The sequence below is a fragment of the Cupressus sempervirens genome, chromosome 3, assembly GCF_028749045.1.
Source record: "Cupressus sempervirens isolate cs-2001-9-10 chromosome 3, ASM2874904v1, whole genome shotgun sequence".
In the NCBI taxonomy this organism is placed as follows: domain Eukaryota; kingdom Viridiplantae; phylum Streptophyta; class Pinopsida; order Cupressales; family Cupressaceae; genus Cupressus; species Cupressus sempervirens.
Window position 1 is genome coordinate 715,462,604 of NC_143120.1, and position 13,317 is coordinate 715,475,920.

At 35.6% G+C, this 13,317-nt stretch overlaps 1 protein-coding gene across 3 annotated transcripts in view; it reads left to right on the plus strand.

Annotated features, from left to right (window-relative positions):
• Positions 1 to 310: 310 nt before the first annotated feature.
• Positions 311 to 13,317, plus strand: part of LOC149568771 (putative sugar phosphate/phosphate translocator At1g48230) — a 117,331-nt gene continuing 104,324 nt past the window's right edge. The window contains exons 1-2 of one of the 3 annotated variants that reach the window (XM_089821660.1): positions 9,557 to 11,142; positions 11,240 to 11,893. The gene's annotated coding sequence lies outside the window, so the exon portion shown is untranslated. Of the gene's footprint in view, positions 1,044 to 9,556; positions 11,143 to 11,239; positions 11,894 to 13,317 lie in introns of those variants that run through there. The other 2 variants (XM_089821661.1, XM_089821659.1) reach the window with 2 other exon arrangements.

Sequence of the window (13,317 nt, forward strand, 5' to 3'; positions counted from 1 at the left end):
ATGTGGTACCCAATCTACTCTCCAATCAAAATATTTTCATAATAAATACTCCTTTAAATTTTAAACCGAATTATTATAATACTTTGATCTACAAAATACACATTGAAAACCTTTTAACTACATGAAAGAGATACAATTGACCAAATTTTAATTTTAAAAGTTGAAAATTTATTTTTATATATAATAAGATTGCTCCCACAAAGTGCTGAATATAAAAGAGAAGTTAATCTTAAAAATTAAATTGGTGAAATATTGAGGTAAGAATTTTATACAGTGCATAAATAGTAGATGTTTCTGGGACCTCTTCTTGACAACCAATCATATTGAAATCAAAGATTAGCACCCAAAAATCCAACTGAAATTGCCATGCGCTTTAAAACTAACGAGTCCGAAGAATCAGTTACTATCAATCGTGTTAAATCAATAGCTTATCAGTACGAGCTTATAACCCCACAATAAGAGGGGTAAATCACGTTTTCACAACGCCATAACGCGACTAGGAATATTTAATTCGCCCAGCGAAAATCTGTGCCCTAAGTTGGGGCGAGAGAAACAAATGCTCTGCCACAAAAGGGCCACCTGTATGTTTTTTTCCACACCACGTAGGCTCTGATATGACCGTGCCCTACGTTCTAGCACATTAGAACGTTGTGTATATGTATGTGGGCATATACGATGAATATATACGGGGCTGATCGACGACAGTAACATTCCCTGTGGTTGCCCGCGAATAAAAGGCCGTTTAAAGACATCTGTCGACGGATAGAGAGTTGTCAAAGTCGGAGCTCTTCTCCGTCAAAAGATCGACGTACTCGTAACTGTTCTCAAGTCCTTATCATCCGCATATTGCAGCTGTTAACATTCTTGCTTGATCCCCTGCAGCTGCCTATATGCCCATTTCCTATTTGGTTCCTGTTTCGTTTTCAAAATAGAGGTTACAGGGTTCGATTATCGGGACATGAGGTGTATCCGCAACAAGCTTAAGATCGTCGCATTGTTCGATTTTCAGGCATTATAAGTGTTCCAATGTTTAGATAAAATCGGTAAGTAGTTGAAATTTGCAGTTTTTTTCCCAGTCTCGCCTCGTGTTCAATTCGCATTACTTCATTTATGGCGCTCTTTATTGCGATCATGCATTGACTGGCGTTAATTATGGAGTTTTTTCTTGTTTCTTTTGAGTTTTCCATTTGCATTCTGCGAATTACTGTAGACTTTTTCTTATGAGATTATTCCGAGGAAAGTAATTCAATGTTTCAAAATTTGAATGTAAGTGATCTTGATGCCCTTGCGCGTACTGGATCTGTGCGATCTGAAGCTTGGGGTTTAGATCTACTGTACGAGTTTTGTTCGAATTGCGTATTTGGCGTACGGGGCTACATTTTTAGAATTAATTCAAAATTGGATTTAATGAATTTATTTAAAAACAGTGTTTTTATATATTCCCGGTTCCGTCTCGCCATTGGCTTTTTGTATTTGTAGGCTTTTGATTGACAGTGTTGATTTGTATTCCCGGTTCCGTCTCTAGCTTTGGTACTATTCTAACATAAAGATAGTATCCTTTCACCCTGTTGCCCAGGCTATGAATTAGTAACGCGCCTGCTATCCTTATCGGCTACTTATTTTTCTATTCGAACATGGCTATTTGTATTTGTGGGTACCTGAAATACGGTGTTCACATATTCTCCTTAATGAAATCTTTATATTTGATGTTCATCTCGAATCAGGATTGTATCACTGGCTCCTCAAAGCCCAAACCACTCTGCTATTAACATTCCTCTGCTGTGTTGAGACCCGAGACATTCTTAAAATTTAGGATTGTAACACATTGTATTTGTCATAAATTTTTCCTTTCTTTCTCTCGCTTTCTATGACTATTCCTATGTAGCTGAACAACATCGTCAGTCAATTAGTATGCTTCGTTAGCTTTGATATTGATACAGAATTAGAGACTTGAGTGAGGCTATGCTTCAGCCTTGCAGTTCTCACATTGTACTTGGATGTATTCTTGAGTCCCATTCGCCCAAAGTGGTCATTCATCAAAGTTAATATAGATCTCTCTGGGGTATTTGTGTAGGTTTGTCTTTTTATTGAGACAAGTTACAACCATAAGATTTTAAGTACGTTTTGAAATTCATAAATCAGTCCGGTAATTAATGGCTTGGTCTTTGTAAATTATTGTCTGGTATATCTTGGGAGCTTTCTGTAACATTTCTTTCTTTCTTCCTGTTTGTAGCAGTATTTATTTTGTCTAAATTTTCTTATGGAGCTTGACTTGCTTGAGAATTTTCAAGCTCTCAGCTTTATTCCCCAGTAAGACTTCTGTGCTGGTCATTTAAATGCTGTCGTAATAGCTTTGGATACCTGCATAAGTTCCAACTCTAAGAAATATGGGTGGTAGACATTGAGGTGTCTGGTAGACAGTTAGGTGTCTTGTTTTGGTTTTTAGCAAGATTTGTGAGTGATAGTTAGGACTTGCATGCAGTTGAGTACAATTATATGGCAGATAGTTGTCTGGTCTGTGCTGTGCTCGTGCAAATTTTTGATTGAAGTTTCATAAACCTAATAAAAGTAAATACATAAACTACATGCAGGAATTTGGGGCAATTTTGATTCAGAAACTACTGTAGAATGTGTTCTAGCTTGCTTATGGCATAAGAATGATATTGTTAATGTGGATTTATATCCCATTGCATGATATTGGCATTGCAGTAGATTTGTAGTAAGTTATAGATATCAAATAGTCGTATGACATAAAACACTCAAACCTTGGGTAATGATAAAGACTGTATAGTTGGAGGATGCAAACACATTTTAGGAGAAAGCCATTAACTCTTGCAGTGAACAGATTAGGTTTTGAAGAGCATTAACTCTTGCAATGAACAAATTAGGTTTTGAAGAGCATTAACTATTGCAATGAACAAATTAGGTTTTGAAGAGAAGTCTTATAAGCTTTAAAAGGATTTTAAAACAGAAGAACTGTTTATGAGTAAGGTTTTGTGCAATAGCAAAAAATGCAGTGCTTGTGGTTGAAGCTGAATTTGCTTGCATTAAAAGAAATGTTATCTTCTGGTTGGCTGGCAGAATTTGCTCTGCATTAAAAGAAATGTTATCTTCTGGTTGGTTGGTAATGGCATGTTCCTCAGATGGACATTTAAATGTTTTGTATTATCTGCCATAGTTTATTCCTAATATGCTTGGTGGGAAGAGAGGGCACATCATGGAGTCAATCCTTCTTGAAAGCAACATAGTACATTCATTGTAAGAAGCTTTAATAGTTCATGCTTAGTCTTCATACTTGAACTGCATACTCTTAAAGTCATCTGTCTTGTAGAAGCTTTTCTTCATTGCTAGTGTGTTCATTGTTGTTTTCTTTATTTTTGTAGCAAGTGTTAAGTTTGGTCTCATGGATTTATGATGAAGAATATAGGTACATCCTTTATTTATATTGGTGGGTTAGCATGTAAAGTTTGGATATTAAGGATGTTTCATTTGATGGCAATGTGGAGCACCAATTTCAGCACAAAACTACAAACTGTACTCCCCAATAAATAATGTCCAGAATGAAAGATAATCAAGTACCAATTTTTACAATAAAATGTTGTAACCATTTTGAAGAGATAAACTCTATATGGTATGAATTATGAGTAAATGTATCTAAAACAAAGGAACTAAATCTCTGAGCTATATTGTGACGGGTCCATGAATGATCAAATATTCCTTTGCTATTTCGAGATGAATATCATTTTGGTCTTATACATAATTCTAATTTTTGTGTAAATTTTCTTTGCACTAGTTGTAGTTAATTTACCCCTTTGTGGACCTGGTTTGTTGTTTATCTATATTTACTACACTGAAGAAACTATTGGAATTTTCTGCAATTTGTTAGCCAAATATCACCATATTGGATGATGCTATGCATTTTTTACTTTTCCAGCTAAAGAATGAATGCCATGAATAATAATGATTGGAAGCTTTATTTTTTATTTCAAGGGACTAGCATAGAAGTTGATTAGAAGTTCATAATTTGAAAGTTACTTGTTCCACATGGGGAAGGTGAGAAGAGCAAGTATTATATAAGCCTTTTGAACCTGTTCTTGGTGACCATATTTATTGAGAAATACAACTGTTTGGTTCCCAAGTTGTGAGTTTTTCCTCTAATGTGAGCAAAAGCTACTTATTTCATGTATAAAAGATAAATGAGGAAGGTGAGAAGAGCAAATATTAAAGAAGCCATTTGAATTTGTTCCCAGTGACCATCTTTATTAGAGAAATACAAATGTTTGCTTTTTCAAGTTGTGAGTTTGTCCTCTAATGTGAGCAATGGGACCATTTATAATTACATTGAGGAGAAAGCATTTTTCATAGCAGAGTGCATATTTTTCAACATTTAAGTAGTCACCAAAAAGTTCCAATCTTTATATCTACAACCATTGGTGAATACGGTTATATATACATAAAATAGCTGTCATTTGCCAAGCATTCAGCTGCCTAATTGCATTCCCTGGAACAATGCTCAGAAGTGATAATTTTGAAATTATGACTAATGAGTCACGGCTCCTCAATGATAATTCTTGCAACCCGAAGCAACGGTTGAGTCAAGACCTTCTGACATTATCAATGCTTCCCTTTCATTATCTGATTTGGTATCCAAAAAGAAGGAATTATGCTGGGGAAAGGGCTTGAAGAAGAGTACACTATCATGCCTGTACTAGCCAGACCTAGATTGCCTTTAGCAGGACCATTGAACTTCAATTTGTGGAAACATTCTAAAGGTGTGATCCGGTAATGAGGATGTCTTAAATGATTGCTATTTACTGTAGTTGCAGTGAAGTGTAACTTGTTATAACTCCGTCCAGCTATAAGGAGCCGACCAAGGGAGGAGGCAATTTAAAAAATAATATTAAATAATAAAAGAATAAATAAAACAGTAAAGGACAAGACTGATTTGAGAATAAAATGATTTGTTTAGGATAATAAGATCGGTGATAAAGTGCTGACCATGGTAGAGGGAAGCGATTAACTTGAAAAGAGGTGTCCCTTGCCAAATGAAGGGACACATCCCTTCTCATAAAAGGGCACAGAAGGAGAAGAAAGGCATTGGAAGGCATCAAGGAAAATTATAAATAAAGATTCTGAACTTTGAATTGAATGCAGAACACAGCAAGGTCAGCAATTATACTTTGACAGAGATAATGAATTAATCAGGTAGATCTCTTTAAGGCGGAAAAAGAGACAGAATGGAATGAACAGCAGAAGCATTGAATAATATTAGCAGAAACAATGATATATACAGCAGAGCAATGGAGTTCAAGCAATCAAAGAGAATATTCTGGTATAATAATTCGGATTTTCATATATATATATATATATATATGAAAATATAAACTGTGACATGAAAAGGTGTGACAGGGCATTTATGTAAGGAGAGTTGGGGATGAGTAAGGGAAGTTGAAAAAGTAGCAACAATAGGAATTTTTTATTCAGATTTTAAACATCAATGAAGTCAAAATCTGATATAAGGAATCAGATCAAGATTACTGAATATCATCCCTACTGAGAGCAGTTATAAATTGTAATGTCTCCTCGTAGATTCAGGCCTGTTTTAACCCATATTAAATGTTTATGCCCTAAGCTAATTGGATAAAGATATAATGATTCAGTCTAAGACATTGAAATTAAAGAGAATTATTCATTCATCTCATTAGATTAATTTATCTTTATATATTATTAATATCCATACTGACTGTATTACTACTTCAAATTGATGTAGGAAAGATTAGGCATGTAACCAAGGTGCCTAGATTCCAATTAGAATAGGCCCCCTCAAAGTTTGCAAATCCAATCTTGTATCCTATCTTCGGACTTGCTGTCAAGGCTTCTGGCACACTGACCCCTACCTTGTCTTGGGAATAATACTAGTGATTGGATTTAGACCAGCCCCTCCTTGGAAACATTATAGCCCCTTTCTCCTTCAGGTATTAAGTAATAACAAATCTGAACATGGACATATATGATTAATATCTCATGTATTACCGCTATCCATATAATTCTGATATTATTATTAATATTAATCTACATATATAAGATAATATTAATATATGTATTTATACATTTATGATCTATATATATATATATCGATTATATATATGTAAATATAATACAGTATAAATAACATATAGAATTCAAATATAATAGCCTCTAATTCAATACTTTCCATGGCTATAGTCACTGACTTGTTTAGAGTATCCATTACCATTATCTTATTCTTCTTGCATAATATTACTGATATTAATATTAATATAACCATATTTGTTTAGATATTAAATTTTTAGAATATTGCCTATATATATTATTAGCCCATATACACTTCTGACTTTAACTATTATTAAATATACATTTAGAGACCATATTTATAATGATCCCTCATTTCCAATAATTTTCTGATATAGCGATCTGCAGGCAATTATTTACTTACTCCCTTTTGCTTCCATCTGTAGAGCATTCAATGTCTTTGTAACTTCCATTTTTTTATTCCATGTGTTTAATGCTAAACACTTACTATAATTTCCTAGGCCGCCTTGAGAATGGGAAAGATTCCCAATATATCTTTTGTGATCTAAGAAGTCACATTCTTTGGATGTAGAATATTTTGGCCAAACACTGCCTTCCATTATAAACATTTGTGAATATTATTAATTTCAACTATGTTGAGTATCCCTTTGAATTACACCTTATCACTTTGGTATTGTAATTGCTGATAACTAATAATCATGATACATTATGTCTTTTCCCATTAATTAAATATGTTACGATATCCTTAGATGGCTAATCTGCCATTCTATAGTCTCTATCAATTATGCACTCCGTAACTATGCTTTAATTGATTCCGACAAATCTGTATTCAGCATTAATGAGGGTTTATCCTATTAATACACACGTCATCAAAAGCTGCAGAATACATATTTGCGATTAATATGCGCTTATCTTCTGTTGGTATTTTCATGTTTGTTCTAGCCATGTATTATTAGCGCACTTATATTTAATTTTTTTCTAACAACAAACAATCACTAGTAGTTGGACTTGGATAGAACCGTTGATTATTATTTATTTGTTTGTTTGTTTAATATTTTAATTTTATTACTATTATATTATTTAATTAATTAATTATTAATAAATCCTATTTGGAAAAGAGAACATCACATAAATTGAACTAAACAAACATTACGCATAGTGACCTCACCTGGCATAGAGAATTTGAATAAAATTTATAAATTGATATGAATTATCAATAGATCTTATCTATGACGTTTTGCGTATGAATACTACACATGTGTTTACATATATGCATGCATTTATTCCATATGAGTTGGATGAAGTAAGATAGGGAGACCCATTTTACTAACTTCTCTGAACTAAGTACACCACCCCAAACACCACCCTAAGAGATGGAATGGTCATAGTTGGACCTTCCTATCTCTTGTATACCAAGAGGAAAATTGATTACCCCAAGGGGTGGAATTGGCCATAGTTCAATGTTCTTCCCACCTGTGGGATAAGGGCAAGTTGCTGTAATGCGAATGTGACGTGCTCTTGAGCTTAGCTGGATTGAGTACGCCACCCTGATGGATGGAATTGGTCATTGTTGGACATTCTTGCCTCTAGTGGGCTAGGAGATGAGTTGATTATAGAATTGGTCTTTGTCAGACAATCTTGCTGCTTGCTGCTTGTAGGATACTATTATCACTTGTGAGTTTAGGGCAAGTTGCTATAATGTGATAGTTAGTGCTTTTTGGCTTAGTTGTTCTAGGCAATTTATTGGTGCCCTCTGGAAGCTCCTCCCTAAATGAATCTATGATTGGTTATGTGATGGTAAACCCCAATTTGGGACATTACAAAGGAACTCCATCAATGAGAATAGCTATATCATAGTATTGCGTTAATGTCCTTAACCCTAGTAGGAAACATATGTTTTATGGATTATTTTCAATGTTGCACTAGTACTCATTTTTTGGACACCGGGAAGAGTTTTCGGGATGGGGGGAAAGGGACCTCATTTTTGGGACAGTGGAGGGATGGCCAGGTGACAGTGGCAAGGGAAGACGGGGTAGGGAGGGGTGTTGTATAGTATATATATAGAACTTGAAATGCTTGTTATGAAATGAAGTTTCAGTAGAACATACCAAATTAAAATACTTGAACATAGCAAAATTGTAACATGAACTAGAACCATTGAACATCCAACATAGTAAGATATGATATACCCAATAATAACAATCAAAAAATCAAAATTCAAGTAGGAATCCAAGTACCCATTCCAGTAGCAGCATGGCTGCAGAATGGCAGAGGTGGGGGTACTTGGGGCAAGTACCCGGTGCGGGGACATCTTGGGGATGAATACTTTGAGGTTTGGGAGGGGGCTGCAAGTCCCTGTGTTACACTGATTATTTTGGAATTGTAATTTTAGGGCAAAAATTAGGGTGGTGGAAAAGGGACCGTTAATGTGAGTTTTGTGACTACACCAACATGCAAGATGAAACACTTAGTATCCTACAATAGGATGCCAAATATCTAATCCCCCTTTGAACAAAGATGCACCATATGCTAAAGATTGCAAGAGAGATCGTAGAGACGACTTGAAGGGTCCTTCTAATGTTGGACTTAGCTCAGTTTTGTGATGTGATTCATATGTAATGTCATGAACCCATAAAGTTGAGGCCACCTAGCTTGGACATCAGTGCTGGTTGCCAAGTATGAAGTTCCATCTCCTTCTATCAGGAAATGATCAGATTGTTGCCAGTTGTGCAAAGAAAAGAACCAGATCTTGGTCTTGAATCTTTTAGTAAGAACCACCGCATCCAATTGCTGCTAACTGTGCAATTTTTTCCTCTTGCAGAAAATTGGATTTGTGCTTTATTTTATTTTGTTTTATGCCTTCTATCAACTTCTAGAAAGGGGTGAAATCGGATTGTTTACTTGCCTTGCATGACAAGTTAATGACTGCCCCAAGTATGTATATATTGACTATGCCAATTTTTGGTTATGTTGAATGTTTTGCTTTGCATTTGTGCATGATTTGGATCTTGGGACGGAACCCAAGAGATCACCTTCGAGCTCTACTTGGTCTTGGGATGAAACTCTCAAGAGTTAATTCTTTGTTCTGTTACTATTCAAACTATATATTGAGTTCTGTGCAATCTGAAAACTTGAACTATTCAAATACAAATATATTCCTAAATTTACAGATATCGGGTAAAACTGTTATTTGATGTTTTGAATCTGCATAAGTATTATTGACTATTTCTTTCCCTGGATCAATATTGTGTTATCAGTTATTTATTTTGAGGATTAAATAGTTCAGAAAAACGAAAGTCAAATCATATAGATCTTAAGGTCTTTACGATGGTATTAGCACCTAAGTCTTGCCAGCTGTGTTTTTGATTGATGGGCAGGAGAGCATAGACATATTATCAGAGAGAGAATAAGGGTTTCAGTGTGGGTGATGGAGAGGACGGTGCTACTAAAGCCTTCTTTAAGAGATCAACTGTGTTGTACATCAATATGTCTGCAACAATGGAGGAATTGGCACAATTGTTGAGAGGTCTCAAGAAGGAACAAGTATTGTTAAGCTTGCGTATGACAAGGGTGAAGGGCAACTTGAACTAGCTAGTGAGATGGACCAACTTTATGCTGAATACGATGCTTTGAGTGCGGCGGTCCATGATAATATGACCTTCAGTGAATACTACGGACTGAAAACAAAAGGAGGGCATAGGAAGAAGAGGTATTGTCTTAAAGACCAGCTAGATGGAGAGGCTGTAATGAATAAGAAAAGTAAAGAACACAAAGCAGTCCAACTTTTTGAAGAGTACCAAAGCATGCTTGAGGGGTTTAAAGAAGAGGTTCCCTTTGATGAATTCTTAAGCATGGTTGTAATCCTCGAGACCTGGTAAAACAAGGGGGGTGAATTACATCGGAAGAATAATGAAGAAAAAACAGTAAGTACCTTTCAAGAATGGTTAGTGTAAGAACAAGAAGCACTTGTTTGTGACTTGCAGCCTATAGGTGATCTTGGAGAAGATAAAATCAGTCAACATGCATGGGAGTTTGGATTGTAAACTCTAAAGAGAATAGAGCCACTAGTGCACTCCAGCCCTACGAGGTACCTAGGAGAGTCACCCACTGAAGCTATAGATGAAGACTAATTAAGATTGAAGGAGATGATATCGTGGAAGTTACGAAATCAGAAAATCAATCATCTATTACAATAACATCCGAGGAGCAATTTTCACTTGAAAGTGCAAGTTTCAATCTTGGGAATTTTTTTGCTATAGGTAATGAATGTTTACGTTTTTATGTGGGTGATTTGAAGATCAGTATTGACGAGTGTGATGAAGCGATGGATTTCATTCATAATGCTATTTCACCTAGTGAGGAATATATGGCACCTCCTAAATCACAAACTAATGATGAGAAGAGCATCCTTATAAATGAAAACAAATTAGAAGATTTGTTGTCTGATAGTTCTAGTCACTTTAATGAGAATAAGCAGAAGACTTTGGCAGAGCAAGGTTTAACGGAACAATTATTGGTCACAAAAGAAAAGATTGTGCAAGTGTTATCAAGGGCTGATAATAGCCATAAACACATCAAAGATCTTATCTAGAATACTCAGAAGGGAATTATTGGTGAAATTACTTGTCCACAACTACAAACAATCAAAGTGGCATTAGAGACAATGAAATCGGATTAGTTGCAGCTGCTTTTGAATAGGGACCTTGCCAACAAGTTTGTTGAAGACAAGGAAAACAAAATCGATGAACTCTGCTACCAGTTAAGTCTCACTACTCCGTAGACCAAGTGGAAAATCAGTTAACTAGCGCAGCCACACTTCAGGAACAAGCAGAAAATACAAGGAAGAGGGAAATTCAATCAATAATTGAAGGGGTTTATGAAATTAGTAGTAGTGACGTGTTGCAACATCCAACATGAGATGCTATGTAGAAGATGATACAATGATTAGAGAGGAGTCAGTAGAAGCAAAGAATTAAGATCAGCAAAGCCTGGTGGATGTGATGGATGAACCTCTTATGATTTAGAGAATGAAGAGCAATCAGATTTGCATAAACTTGTTGGAGAATAAAGGTACAGGATTCAGGAAATGATTTAGGATGTGATTTGGATTTTGGTTTACAAAATGAAAATGTAAGTTTTGTTGAGTTTCCTGATGTTGGCTTTCCAGATTCAAGAGTTATGCATGACACTTTGAACACAGACCCACCCCTCGAGTGGTCTGAAATTAGCTATCATGGCATTGAAGATGTTACAAGGACCCAAATCTATGTAATGAGTGGACGGGAATAGCTAAGGAGATTCAGTTGTTGGCTGCCCATGCAAGATAGCACCTACAAAAAAATGGAGAACAAGTCAAACACACAGATCCTTTGACTTCCTTGAAGGAAAGGTATACTATAGATGTTGAACAGTTGATGATTAAGCCTCTTATGACAGCCAAGAATAGGAAGCATTCAGAATTGTGTAGACATGAAATAAATTATGAATCAGAAACTTCAATTGTGCTAATGATTTTGTGCTTAACAACAATGACGAGACAATTCATTTGGGAAGTTTAAAGAAGACTTGAAGTATGATGGAACAAGGAAAGATTGTGCCTACATATTTTGGATCAGTAGTAATGGATTGCAAGCACAGATGAAAGAGTCAAGGATGAAACCATCTTGAATGGGGATCCAAATACCTTCGAACTGTTGCTTAACTACACTAGACATGATGCTGTTCTAATCTCGGAATGAGCAGTGAATTCTGATTTGCAGCTCTATGTCATCACATGAGCGTAGATCCAAATTTTACAAAAAAGACATACAAGATTGGATAGGCAAGTATTTGGTTAGTATTGGCATTTCAAATTTGCAAATGAAAATTAATGTGGGATGATTGGTGTGTTAACACATGACTCTTATGACGAGGATCCTTTTTGTGAACACATGGACACTCCTGGAGAAGTCACAAATACACTATTCCCTCATGATGCATTATTAGAGAAAGGAGCTGTTCCATATTCAAGGAATGAGATATGCATGATTATTGTTATTCATGTTGAGTGGCATTTACTTGAAGTGGATGAATTTCAGCTGAGTCTTGGAACGTGACACAATGATTTACACATGTGAAGAAGGATTTCAACCTTAATCCATTGGGTTGTGGACCACATAGTGGGGTTGAATAGTTTCTTTGTACTACTGATCACAAAGATTTCAGAATATCCTTTAGAGATGGCAACTAATTGGTGGAATTGGGGATGTTTGTCCCATCTTCTCGTGTTTGAAGGTTGGCACAATGATGACACCCCTTCATCTTGTCATTGGAGGTACTACTTGCTTCGTTTGGAGCAAGGTTCTTAGTTGGATAAATGCTGTTCTAATTCATAACAGTCGCATATGGTGGTTTTGCATGACTGGGCATGCACTTAGGATGATTATTTTTGACATCCACGGGAGATCATTTCGAGTAGGAGAGTTGTATGCTAATAGCTCTTTGAGATACGTCTATCCTCTCATATTTGATGAATATGACAACATGATGATTTGGGATCCGGACATTGGTATTTTAGTACAATACTTCATTGGGATCATGATTTGTTTTTTTAAAGTTAAACCATGGTGACATTTTTATCAGAGTGGAGCAATGAAAGTTTAAAGATGACATACAAGGAAAACACCCCATGGTCCTAGATTAATTTGGGATTCAGGTATTGACTGTTGTAGTTGGAGTCATTGCAGAGTTGACACATGTAATAGCTCAAGGACAAGCAATTTTGGGAAATAAAACTACAATACAACTTACCTTATGTCGATTGAATGCCCCCCTTTAAAGTGTTGTGTGGCTATGATGCAACTTCTTTTGTCGATCAGATTCTCATTGATAGTAGATTACCTAGTGCTCAAGAATTGATTCAGCAAATCAAAGATATTCTAGAAGTCAGCAAAGAGAACATGAAACAAGCCCAAAGTTGATTATGAGGTTACAATCTTTTAGACAATAGTCTATGAAGGGAAACAAGATAGAGAACATGCTTTTATGGTCCTTACCTAGTGATTAGTAAAGTGGGATAGGTTTGTTAAGATGGACTATGTAGGAAAATTGATCTTTGAACTTGAATCTCTTCTGAATGTAAAGAAGAAGAGAATATATAACAAAGCTATTCCAAAATAAGTGTAAGAGACTACCACCAGAAGACACAATGTGGGAAGGAATTGAAATCTTTGAATGCTCTTAACTTGAAATTTGTTGAGGTCAACC